Consider the following 13458-nt stretch of genomic DNA (forward strand, 5'->3'; position numbering starts at 1 on the left):
ATCAAAAATAACCAATGTCAATAATACAATATAGAATAATGAATAATGATCTTCTTATATTTCTTCTTCTTCTTCTTCCAGTGCCATCTCCTACCGGAGGTTGGCTATCATAAGGGCTATACGGACTTTAGATGCAGCCGCGCGGAATAATGAGCGAGTGCTTTGATTAAACCATGTTCGTAGATTCTTGAGCCAGGAGTTACGTCGTCGTCCGGATGATCGTTTCCCTTATATTTAATCTATGTTCTATGTTCTAATCTATATTCTTATATTTAATCTATGCCTAAATACCTCTATATCTGCGGATTTCGGAATATTGTTCTCATGTTTAGTTAAACTTACCTAAAATATGTCATTAAACAATCTCATACATCCGCTAAAATATTCAGTCCCGCGTAATAACATTACACTCAGTAACAACCATAACCAGCAACTTTACGAACCCCTAACGAAGTTCGCTAACTATGTAGTAACTTGGCGCTAACTACGACGTTATGTTGGGAACTATAATTGTGATACAATATGTCGGGCTTCGTCTATGTGTATACTTAAACTGAATCTTCATGTATGTTTGTATTCCTGTCTCACAGCTAAGTTGATGAATATAAGTATAAGTACACCGTGATTTATTGAATTCCTTTCGGCATATGTAAGTTAGATCCATTATAGGAAACAGAATGGCAGAGTTAGTTTTTTAATTCGTAACTTTTTTATTATAACACCTCTTAATAAATGATAAAACCAATAAAATACATGTATGGTAAATTTTTTCGCGCATATAAGGCTTACTACACACTGTACTGTATTTTGGTTTATTACCGAACTTCTTTAGTTAAATATTCTATTTAGATACCATTGAATATTTTACCCGTGTGGTAACGGGTTAAGAATTTCACCACCCCCTTTATTCCCGTGGGTGTTGTAGAAGTCGACTGTGGGATATGGGTTAAATTGTGGCGTAGGCAAGAGGCTGGCAACCTGTCACTGCAATGTCACAATTTGGATTTCTTTCAACCCCTTTTTGCCAAGAGTGGCACTGAAACAGTAGTTCATGTGCTCTGCCTACCCCTTTATGGGATACAAGCGTGACTATATGTATGTATATAATTTATTGACTCTAAAGAATAATGTAATAATAATAAATAATAAGACGCGAGTTGGTACAGTGGCTTGACAGCCACTGGGCAGAAAGCGGTGTACACCTCTCGACACCCTTGAGTTCTCACACCGGTGTTGCCCTTGAGCCATCTTGGATGTCGCTTTTTGTGGGGACCCATCTTGTGGGGACGAGTCACCGCCTGCCGGAAATAAAATTGGATACCGTTTTATTAGGCAGGCGTCCGGTTTTTTATCCATAGCCCAGTATTTAGTCCATCACTTTCATCAAAATAGACCAGTTCATTTTAGATTCCATTAACTCTCAAATAGTCCTTACACCCTGGCGGGTGTTGCCTGTGCGTGTGTCCCATGATATGGGCAAGGGCAACATCCGCTCGGTGTACCCCTTACATTTCATTAAAGTGTCGAAAGGGCCTCTACGCGTTGGCTTCGGCCCCGCGCACGCCTCCCAAAGGTCCGGAATACCATTGTTCCGTGATGGAAAAGACATAAATGTAATATTTACATACATACATACATACAATCACGCCTGTATCCCATAAAGGGGTAGGCAGAGCACATGAAACTACTAAAGCTTCAGGGCCACTCTTGGCAAATAAGGGGTTAAAAGAAAACGAAACTGTGGCATTGCAGTGACAGGTTGCCAGCCTCTCGCCTACGCCACAATTTAACTCATATCCCATAGTCGCCTTCTACGACACCCACGGGAAGAAAGGGGGTGGTGAAATTCTTAACCCGTCACCACACAGGCAATATTTAATTATAATAATGAATGAATGTAATATTTAATTGATGCAATAATTGTACAGTAGATATAAGATATGTAGAAATTAGTAACAATTGTGACCTGTAATACGTTATTACCAATAAATGATGTCTATGTCTATGTCTATGTCTATGTCTATGTCTATGTCTATGTCTATGTCTATGTCTATGTCTATGTCTATGTCTATGTCTATATTTTAGTCTACTGATCAAAAGTTAACATGACGCAAAACCGTGGCTTTTAATACTGAAACAACACAAATCAGCTATTTCGATCTGACGTGAATATTTTAAATAAAGAGCTATTTTATCCAACATAAGCCTGGCCTACACTTTTGTCTGACCGATATTCAGTTAGCTTTACGTAGAAGCCAAATTTATCACGAGGCCTATTTTATTTTAACAAATAGATGTCTTTATTTATGTTATTTTGATACGACCTAACCCACAACTTGCCTTGTCACGCGCGAGTCCAAACATCAAGCGCGACTTCAAGTATGGACTCGCGCGTGACAAGACAAGTTATGCTAGAGAGTCTGTAGACTGGTAGTAGATACTATAGAGTTATACTGATAAGCATGTATTCCAAAAAGAAATAGGCAGATCACACACACACACACAGACACACACACAGGAACTTTTCAAGTTTCAATGCCACCCTTCGAATACCTGTTTATTTACTCGCGCGCGACAAGGCAAGTTATGCTAGAGAGTCTGTAGACTGTAGTAGATACTATAGAGTTATACTGATAAGCATGTATTCCAAAAATAAATAGGCAGATCACACACACACACACAGGAACTTTTCAAGTTTCAATGCCACCCTTCGAATACCTGTTTATTTACTTTACAGTTCGTCAGAAATGGTGGCAAAACATCGATTTTGTATAATTCTATAATTTTGTTTAATGCAAAATATGCTCATGGAGGATCGTGACTTGGATATTTTATTTCGATTGCAGTTGGGAGAAGTTCATGTAAGGTTTTTGCTCATTGATAAGATCCTCCGACTGCAATGGAAATAAAATATCCAAGTACGGTGACGATCCTAAGTGAGTAGGTATAACCTTTTGCTTTAGCTATTTTGGAACCTGACTAAATTAAATACTTATAATTCAAATTTACATTTGTCAAGTTGTCTGACAAACATATCTAAAGTTTATTTTCATCTTTTCAGTTCGCTTTATAACTGCAGCCGTATTTTTTAACTATTTAAATATTTATTTACAATATTTACATATGACGAGTACGGTCAAATGACCAAAACCTAATCAAACTGTGAAAATAAATAGAATTGCCCTTCAAATTCACGAATTTGTTGAAACGCCATTCTCCATTTTCAACATTGACTGAACTCGATTCCATACTGTATACATTGTACACAAAATGGATAACAGCGCATTGTGGAAATATTTAATAACCTGTATAGATGATTTATGCTGCAAGGAGCTTAATGTCGAAGCTTTGTAGTGATGGGAATATACTGACAAACGTCGATTGGTTACAAGCCGAAATTTTAACTATATACCACTCCCGTGAGACTCAGAATTATTAAAAAAATATATTTTAAGCGGGTTACGGGGTTACTCACGTATTATGTCGATATAACGCTCGACATGTTTCGATCCATTTTCGACGATCTATTTCAAGAGTAGCGAACCCGCTTCTCTCGTGTCGATTCGAGAGCGCAACGCATACTTACTGCGGGCGCGGCTGCTGAGGGCGGGCAGAGATGGGTTGGCGATATAATATTATATTTTTTAAACAAGCCGAAATGTCTAAAATTGATGTTATTTAACGTGACTACATCCGTATATTATTTATAATTATATTAAAGATTGAATTAGTCCGTTCTCTATTGGGCATGCTTGTATGGAGAGGTATATATTTTTGAGTACAGCATTGGCGTTTGGTATGGGTATTTACACGTCCTCCTGAGTCAAATAAGACCGGTAGCCACTTTGAACTCCGTGTCCGAAGGGGGGGAGGGGGGGGTCAAAGTATGGAGCTCCCGGTGCTCAGAAAAAAAATTCTGGTCGATTAGTTTGAACTTTTAAGTTAATTTTGGTGACTTATTTATGTAACTAGATAATGCTCAATTTATTCCCAGTACTAGTTTTTTAGGGTTCCATAGCAAAATATAGCGCAATATTTAAAATATAATGAATTTTTAGTAGCCACGAAATGTAAACAAACCATCATATTTCCATATTTTTGTACTAAACTTGTTTAAAAAAAAAACTGTTAAAAAGTGCATTTTATGAGTAATCTAAAAACATAAACGTTAAATATAAAATGTATTATATTAGATGCAAAAAAATGAAAATACTGCAACGATCGCCAGCGCAGCATTATACTGCGCCCGGAGTATTGCCCACGATGATGAAGAAAAAGTAAAAAACTAGTATTGGGAATAAATTGAGCATTATCTAGTTACATAAAAATGACACCAAGATTAACCTAAAAGTTCAAACTAATCGGCCAGAATTTTTTTCTGAGCACCGGGAGCTCCATACTTTGACCCCCCCTTCCCCCCTTCGGACACGGAGTTCAAAGTGGCTACCGGTCTTATTTGACTCAGGAGGACGTGTATAATACCCATACCAAACGCCAATGCTGTACTCAAAAATTCATACCTTTTCCCAATAGAGAACGGACTAAATGTGTCTCACGAAGGTTTAACGTCTATACGATGTTATTAAGCTTAGAATAATATTCAAAAATGAAAAAAAAATCTCTTTGAATGTGAATTGAACTCAACTGCCTCTGGATCAATACTGCAGCGTTATATCAACTGGGCCATCGTCTTATACCAAATAACTTTAATTCTTAATTTCAAACGTTTCTGCTTGTTAAAAAAACATCTAAATATATAAAAGAAGAAACAGACTGACTGACTGACTGACATATCAACGCACAGCTGAATCCGCCGGGCCTAGAGATTACAAATTCGGCACATAGGTACCTTATGAGGTGTAGTGGAGCAGTCAGAAAAGATTTTTCAAAATTCACCTCCTAAGGTTAAATTAGTACGCGGGCGAAGCCACGGGAAAAAGCTAGTTTAAGTGTAATTATTACATCGAATCTGCAGGGCTAAGATGGACGGCCGTCTTTCATTTGTCACAATATCTGTCACGTTTTAACAAGTGGGTAAGTGCGAAAGTGACGCATGATGTGACAACGGACAAAAACACGACCATAATACGGTCACTGGTAAATATCCGATGCAACTTGGTTTTCAATGTAGCCGTTTAAGTAGTATAATATTTTTACGATAGATGTCGCTTAAAGGAGTTCAAAAATTAAGTGTTTTCCAACTATTTCCCATCACTAAGCCCGCTTGCACAGCAGGCATTATCTGAATTGCTGGCGATGTACACGCGCCATCGTGTATAATCCGAAATTATTGTTGAGCTACAACATCGACTAATTATCTTGTATTATAATACTCGTATTATCCACATACACATGCATAAACATGAGTTTATGCAGTTAAGTAATAAAGTAATAATAAAGGTGTTTCCCTTGCGCTATGACATGTAAAGGACATGTAGGCAAGAAGCAGGTATTTAGGATTATCAAAGGTCCGCAACTCATATGTAAGTGGCTTCTCTGATATTGCCTATGTCCATGAGCGGCGATGACTGCTTCCCATCAGACGGCTTGTCAGCTCGTTTGCTGCCTAGTTTCAGTGCCACTCTTACGCCGTGTCTTGCGTGGGCGACGGTCGCGCGACGTCTCATCGCATCGTCTACTTCCATATCGATAAGGTTTGATTTCGTATGCGTCGCATCGACGTCGCGCGACCATCGCGCGACCGTCGTCCACGCAAGCCACGGCGTTAGCAATTAAGGGGGTGAAATAAAACGAACTTGCAATATAGTTAAAGTGACCGGATTACACAATTGACGACATACCCCACATTAGGCTTATAAGGAATCCACGGGAGGAAAAGGAGTGATGAAATTCTTAACCCTCCACACAGTACACCACTAGCCATTATTAAAAAAATAAAATCCCAATTGGAAGCTAATTTTGTCTCTGCCAAGGTTGCCACTCTTGTGGATAAAATGCAACATTATTATCAGTTTTGCTAGCGTGGCAAAAAACTTTTTGGCCAATAAGATATAAAACTTTTGCAATTTCTTACATTGATTGTCCCACAGATGTCTTTATTTCTAATCTTATATCTTGTTTACTAAATCGTCGGACCAGTAGCCTCTGGCTAGATTCAAACGTTAAAATACGTCAAAGGGCTAGTTGCATCAACCACATTTGATAGACACATCATCGTCACGCAGCAGACGTCTATGGAACTTCCCATACAATAAATTTAACGAACGCTTTAACGGTGACAGACGGTTTGATGCAACCGGCCCTAACTCTGTACTAGTATTATGGGTAGTTACACTTGTTGGTTAACCAAACCAATACAAAAACCAGTAAAACTCTCACCGAGCAAGGTCCGTCTTTAACTTTCTTTTTTGGTTGTGTAATGTTTTAAATTACCCCCAACAAGCTAAATACCTAAAGATACACCCCCTTATTCATAAACATTCACTAAAGTTATGGTCATTCTATTACACCAATACGTAGGAAAGGGACAAACGTACTTTATCGGCTTGATAACTTTAATAAACGTTTATTAATAAGGGGGACAGACTATAGATACGATACCAATCCGATTTCAGTGTTACAAATGACGTTTATTTCAAAGAACATTGTACGATTCCTTTCCGAACAGACTCAAATCTAATAACATTCCAGTATATTCTTATTTAACTTCATCTCATATTTGCATATAAAACTATTCTTGGCAAGGGTTTTCAATTCTGACAGTTAATTCGGATAAGAGAAATATAATACTCATATTTTAAACTGGGTCGCCAGAACGGTGCCTGCTGGTATCGAATGGCCTAGTTGAAAAAAGAAAGTTGCATGAAATTTTCATACGTTACTCGATATCGAAAACGTCAAGGAAACTGATGATGTTTTAGAATAAACTCGACATCACAAACGTGACGAAAAATTTACTTTATTTTAAGTTCTATTGTGCAGTGAATTAAGCCTGCGCAACAAATATAACAAAGATAAATACAACACAATCTAGATGTTAAATTGAGAGCCCGCTCAGCATATTGCCACGGCATGCCGAAGCGCTGATCTTCAGTGGGTCCCGGACTAAATAAACTAAGCTAAGAGCTGAACTAAAATAAGTGACAGCACAAATATCACACAGATGCGGAATACCGCCACTGTACAAGTAAATAATGAAGAATTCGTTTGGAGTTTGGAATGCCCAGCGGTAAGAGCGTGCGCCTTTAAATCCGGAGATCGCGGGTCCAAACCCCGGCTCGTACCAATGAGATTTTCGGAACTTATGTGCAAAATGCCATTGTATATTTTCCAGTCGCTTTTCGGTGAAGTAAAACATCGTGAGGAAACCGGACTAATTCCAATAAGGCCTAGTTACCCTTTGGGTTGAAAGGTCAGATGTCAGTCGCTTTCGTAAAACTAGTGCCTACGCCAAATCTTGGGATTAGTTGTCATTACGGACCCCAGGCTCCCATGAGTCGCGGCAAATGCTGGGATAACGCAAGGAGGATCAGTTTGGAGATGCGAATGACTAATTCTACGGACATCACTCGGCTGTTCGGAGTCCCGGCACCCACCATATGTACTCCAGCTATCCTCCAGTGCATCGCGAAGGCCTCGTATGAAGAAGCTTAAATACCGATTCTATGTAATTCACTTGACATTTTAGCCATTATTATACGAATAAAAATGAAAAAAAGTTCTATTTGTATTTAATAACCGTTTGGGAGCGCTATTCAATTTCTCCATACAATAAATGTCAGTTTCATTAGCGTTCACGCTTTCGACTAACATATTATCATTGTACCTACAAACTCACGGTAAAGGGTGTCTTTCCACCAGAGATGCGCTATATCCACTAATCAGCTTAGTCGAACCCGTTCCCACTAACACTATGCTTAGTGGACTAATGATATCAGACGCATCCATAGCAACATAGCGGTAGCACATTTCAGGTTGAAAGGCACCCAAAAGTCTATTTCATATGAGAAAGTGATCAGATCAGCGCCCCTAAGCAGTAATTTATTGAAACTAAAAAACAGTCCGTGGAGTCCGCTCTGAAGAAGTGAAACTTCCTAACTCCTAACATAATCTCAAAAACATTTTGTCAAATGACCATCACGTTTATGCGTTTAGTTATGTCCATCTTTTTACTGTTTGAAATATTTTACATTGCTATTTGCCCAAATTATGAAATTAGTTACATCGCCTTGGCAGCGATCTATTCGCCGGGTTGGTTAGTAAGCTAGTTATTTAGTTAAGTATTAGATTTAAGTCTATTGGTTGGGGACTGAAAAGCGGTCTCGCTGAGTCTCATCCATTTTACATTTCCATTTCGTGCTGTGTTGGTAAATAAATATCTTTTTATTTATTTTATTTTATTTTTATTTTAAATTATTGAAAAAACAAACATAAACTTATTTTGCACTCGATCTAAATATAAAACACACAGATTCCATCCAACCATAAAGCAAGCAAGCTTCCATGCATGTATAACGGGGAGTGCTCCGAGGAATTGTTCGGATTAATCCCTACCGCTTCTTTCCGCCATCGCCCTATGCGACAACATTTCCATCTTCATCATCTAGATGGCTGGCAGTCCTCAACTGTGCGTTTCTCCAGAAACTTCCTGCCCCGCACAGCTAAACTGTGGAATGAATTGTCGCCTGCGGTATTTCCGGACCGATACGACCTTCAAATCTTCAAGAAAAGAGCGTACACCCATCTTAAAGGCTGGCAACGCACCTCCAACACCTCTGGTGTTTCGGGTGTCCATGGGCGGCGGTGATCGCTTACCATCAGGCGACCTGTCTGCTCGTTTGCCTCCTATCCCATAAAAAAAAAACCATTCCACCATTAAAAACCATTCTGGGCATCTTGTTCTGTCATTGACTGAGTGAATTAAGTGAATGAATGGAATGAGTGCGTCAGAATGTTACGCGCTGAGTGAGCGGCACTTCACGCAAAGTAACAATGACTGAGTGTTACGAGTTGTCAGTTGGAAGTCGCATTAAAAGCTTCACTTCAAAAAAGATACATTTTCCGTGACAATGTGGATAGCCAATAATGTAATAAAACTCTTGGTAACATCACTAGTATGTTCATTGAGATTGCTTATAGACGAGCCAAAAATAGTTACTTTGTACGCACGCAACCATAACAATGGTTAAGTGTTTACATAAAAAACGAACACTATCAAAAACACGCATCTAAGGTTAGAAACGATATAAAAATAATATACAGTGCGGGCGAAAAAATACCACACAATAATCTGTACTTACAACTAAAAAGTCGCCGTGTGCCTGCTATACGGCCACAACTCAAAATTTTTAATTTTCTGGATTATTGCAGATTCGTATTCAAAATTGTTCAATTTACGACCTTATTTCGAGAGCCATAGCAAAAAAGCTCCTTAAGAGCCTTTTTCTCACAAGTGGCCGTATGGAATTGACCATAAATTGTCAGAAGATTCCCTGCAATACGGCCACTTGCCAGTTTGTTCGCATGTAAACCGGCGGCCGTTTTGAGTTGTGGCTGTATAGCACACGTTTTAAATGTAAGTTTTGAGTTGCGTCCCAAAAACTTGAGTGATAATTGCGATAAATCCCTTTAAATAATGTGTCAAACAGTCAGTATCACACTTATTATTACAAAATTACCAGCCCGACGCCAAAACTACTATACAAAATGATTAAACAAATCTTAACTTTGTTTTCTTACAAGTTTAGTTCAATATGTCTCATTACTAAGGTCATAATTATTTTTACCAGTCAGTACACGTTGTTCTCTACTTAAATTATTAAAAAACTAGACTTAAGATATTCAACGGCATTTGTCGAAAGTGTCTTAGTTGTCAAAGCGGACCCCAGGCTCCCATGAGCCGTGGCAAATGCCGGGATAACGCAAGGAGGATGATGATTTGTCCAAAGTGTCTTAAGATCTGCCCTTTTTCCGCTAAACTTGGTTATGGGGCACTCAAAGGCTATATGGTGCACCGTCGGATCTGGGTGGCCACACTGTCACTCCACAGACTCGTACCATCCCCATCTGCATCACAAAGATGAGCAGTTTCCGATGCCTGCCCTGATACGGTTCAGCCGACACCAAACCTGTCGAGGCTCCTTAAATCACACCGGTCGGGCCCCAGTATCGAACTCGTACAGCTCTGTAGGAAGAGCTCCGGCTACCCAGTCCATTATTCATGCCTCTAAGGGGCCTTGGGGGGGGTAGTCGAGACTTCACTCTGAGAGCCTTTAGCGCGTCGAGGTCTCGGTGGATGGGTAAACTTGTGTCTGCTCGAATCATGGCGATTTCACGAAACAGGCACTTTTCTCGGCGGAAGTTTAGAGGTAAAATATGAGTCAGCACCGGCAACCAGTGTGTGGGAGTTGGTTTTAGGCAGCCTCTGATGAGTCGCATAGTGTGGTTCAGCTGGGCGTTACCGCGGTAGTATGGGTGCTGTTTAGCCACACCGCTGAGCAGTACTCGGCAGAGGAGTAGACTAGGGATAGCGCGGTTGTCCGAAATGTTGCTGCGCTGGCACTCCAGGTAGTTCCAGTAAGCTTGTGAATGATGCTGTTCCGGGTCTTGACCTTCGCAGAGGCTGGTCAGGTGTTCCTTGAAATCCAGGCTTTCATCATCCAGGGTGACACCAAGATACGTAAGCTACAAAGTTATATTTGTTTCAATTTTAAATAATTAATATTACTTATTTGGTAATGAGACGTAATATAATGTTGATGATTATAAGCTAGTTACACAAATAATTATTGCTAACGTTACTGTCAAAGTTCGTAAATAAAATTATTTTAACTATTTGGTGTTTTTTTCATATATATTTGCATGATACCTTTATCGAATAATATCGTTTAATTTTGGACGCATCTCAAAATCATAAAAAAATGTTTCTGCAATACAGCCATAACTCTAAATACCTGTCTTTCAGGCATTGTATCTTAAAAAAAACATTTTTTTTGCGAAAAGTGGCGTCATCTTATGGAAGGTTATATCATTCCGAGTAAAAATAGCTAAATTTCAAATTCATAGACCTAAAACTCAAGAAGTAAGATCCTATTTAACAGCCTCAACTATACTCTCAAAACTTTGAGACGCGATTTCTCGAAAAAATGGTTTTTTGAATTGTGACCGTATAGCAGGCACACGGCGAAGTATTTTTAAATAGAAGGGTTGGAGGTGCGTTGGCGGCCTTCAATATGGGTGTACGCTCTTTTATTGAAGGGTCCCTTGTCTTCCTCGGTCCGGGAACACAGTTCATTCTACCGATAATGACTTTAAATTGTTATCTAACTAAATTTTCGACCCATCCTTCTTTAAGAATTTTTCTCATATTTTAGTTAAAAGAGCTGTCATATTACAAAAAAGCACAATTCACGATGGCCATCAAGTTTAATCTCCAACACTCAACAAAAGTTTGATAGATAGCGCCATATTTCAAGCCGTTTTACATTCACGTCGGCACTGACATTTTTCTGCGCTGAGCACCTTTTTATCATGACGTGACAACGGCGCGCCATTCAGCCAGTTTGGCCGAATCCTCGGAAGCTGGAGCACGCGCGCCGGGTGTTTGAAATTCGAACGACGAACGTTCCATTTTTGAACTTGTGTTTGAAAAGTCCGTTAGAAGTTGTAGGAAGATTTTTTTGGTGTTGATTGATTGTGAAGTGGATGGAAGTGTTGGATTTTAATTACTGAAAAAGTGAGATTGTGTGTCTATTTATGAGGTAAGTTTTAGATTTTATTAATTAACAATTTACTATATTTTTTAAACTTTTATTGAACTAAGTTTATTAGGTGTACGTCTCTTTTTTATTGATAAAAATCCAAAAACCATAATTTTATACCGACACGGTAGGGTTTCTAAGATGTAGGTAGTCATTCTAACGTCTTTGATCACATCTCTGTATTCAATGATTGATAAGATCAGATGATGATTGATATGATTGAGAATATCTTAAATATCAGATATTTATCTCCACTCGTTCCAAACTTCCTTTTTCCGCACTTGTATCGTAATGTAATATTGCAGTACATACGATGCTTTAGTTTCGCACCAGTTCGCAATTTGTTGTCATGTCGAAATTTCAAAGGGCCATAATGTGTATGTCCTAAAAGACGTCGAACCTAAGTCGTGTCGATTTAAAACAGTTTCCGCACTTGTATTGTATTGCGCTTTTGACAAATACACTTTTACTTGGTTTTATTCAAATAAAAATAAATGTAGTTTAGATTTTATCAGACAAATAATAAGTTGAAAAAGTTAATAAGTCTTTTTGCAAAAATTTCATTTTTGGCACAAGCTTTTATCGCCGACTGTACCTTTCTTTCAACAGTCATCTATTGCTCTCCGAGACGTTTCTAAAAACCCCTTACTCGATGGGGATACGACGTTTCATGACAGAGTTCCTATGATCACCTTTCTGCTCCATCATCAGATAAGCTCCATGATACCATATATTGTATTGTAACGTGATTTACATAAGTCTGCAAAATTCCAGCTCAATCGGAAACCGAGAAGTGGGTCAAATTTAGCTTCTACGTTTTGACCCAAACTAAAATACTAACAAGGCAAGTTGAATAAAAGCTTGTAAAATCACCAAAATGCCGTAAAATGTCACTAGACATCCCAATGTAAGAGCTTCGTTTCGCTTGCTCGTTCAATTAAATAAAAATCAAGTGGTAGGCGATGTTATACGAGACTACCTTTTATTCGAGCACAATGAGATCAAATGGCAATTATTCCGGTCTCCTGTTAGGAGAGGTCCTTTTGTTTGTCCGTCACACAATATTATTAATTAACGTTCACATAGATCGCATTTTATGCGGAAAGCCATCGTAACATCTCTGAATTTTATTCTATCATTGATTGTTACTGTTATCTCGATTGTATATGTTTTGTTTTACTTTTTCGTCCGTTTCAAATATAGATTTAATTGTTCATTACGATACAAGTGCGGAAAAGAGGAAGTTCGAATTTCGTAGTGTTTTAAATCGACGCGAGTTACAAATTTCCTTTTCAGTACAGATGGTGTTTTTTTTACCCACTAGTGCGAGAAGTGGTTCATTATATGTCAGGTCGAATCTTCGGAGGCTCATCTGTACTGAAAAACGTCGTACGATACACGTGCGAAAAGGAAATTCGTAACTCGTGTCGATTTAAAACACTCCCTTCGGTCGTGTTTTAATTTATCGCCACTCGTTTCGAACTTCCTTTTTTACGCACTAGTATCGTAATGTACTATTTCGCACGTGTATCCTATGACGTTTTTCAGTACAGATGGCTTTCTGAAGTTTCGATCTGACAGAAATTAAACCACTTTGCAGGAGAACGCACCAGCAGGGTTAGCACATGATAGCCGCGAGAGTATGTCGCCGCGAGATAGACTACCCGTCCTTATGTCATTAATAGATATAGAAGAAGAAGCGTGATATATCTCGCGGCGACATACTTTCGCGGCCATC

The 13458-nt window shown here is 38.8% G+C and overlaps 1 protein-coding gene across 1 annotated transcript in view; it reads left to right on the plus strand.

The window, feature by feature from the left end:
• The first annotated feature begins 11574 nt into the window (after window positions 1-11574).
• LOC125242019 overlaps window positions 11575-13458 on the plus strand; it is a 145125-nt gene continuing 143241 nt past the window's right edge. The window contains exon 1 of the mRNA XM_048150724.1: window positions 11575-11720. The gene's annotated coding sequence lies outside the window, so the exon portion shown is untranslated. The remainder of the gene's footprint in view (window positions 11721-13458) is intronic.

This window comes from Leguminivora glycinivorella, unplaced genomic scaffold (assembly GCF_023078275.1).
Source record: "Leguminivora glycinivorella isolate SPB_JAAS2020 unplaced genomic scaffold, LegGlyc_1.1 Scaffold3, whole genome shotgun sequence".
In the NCBI taxonomy this organism is placed as follows: domain Eukaryota; kingdom Metazoa; phylum Arthropoda; class Insecta; order Lepidoptera; family Tortricidae; genus Leguminivora; species Leguminivora glycinivorella.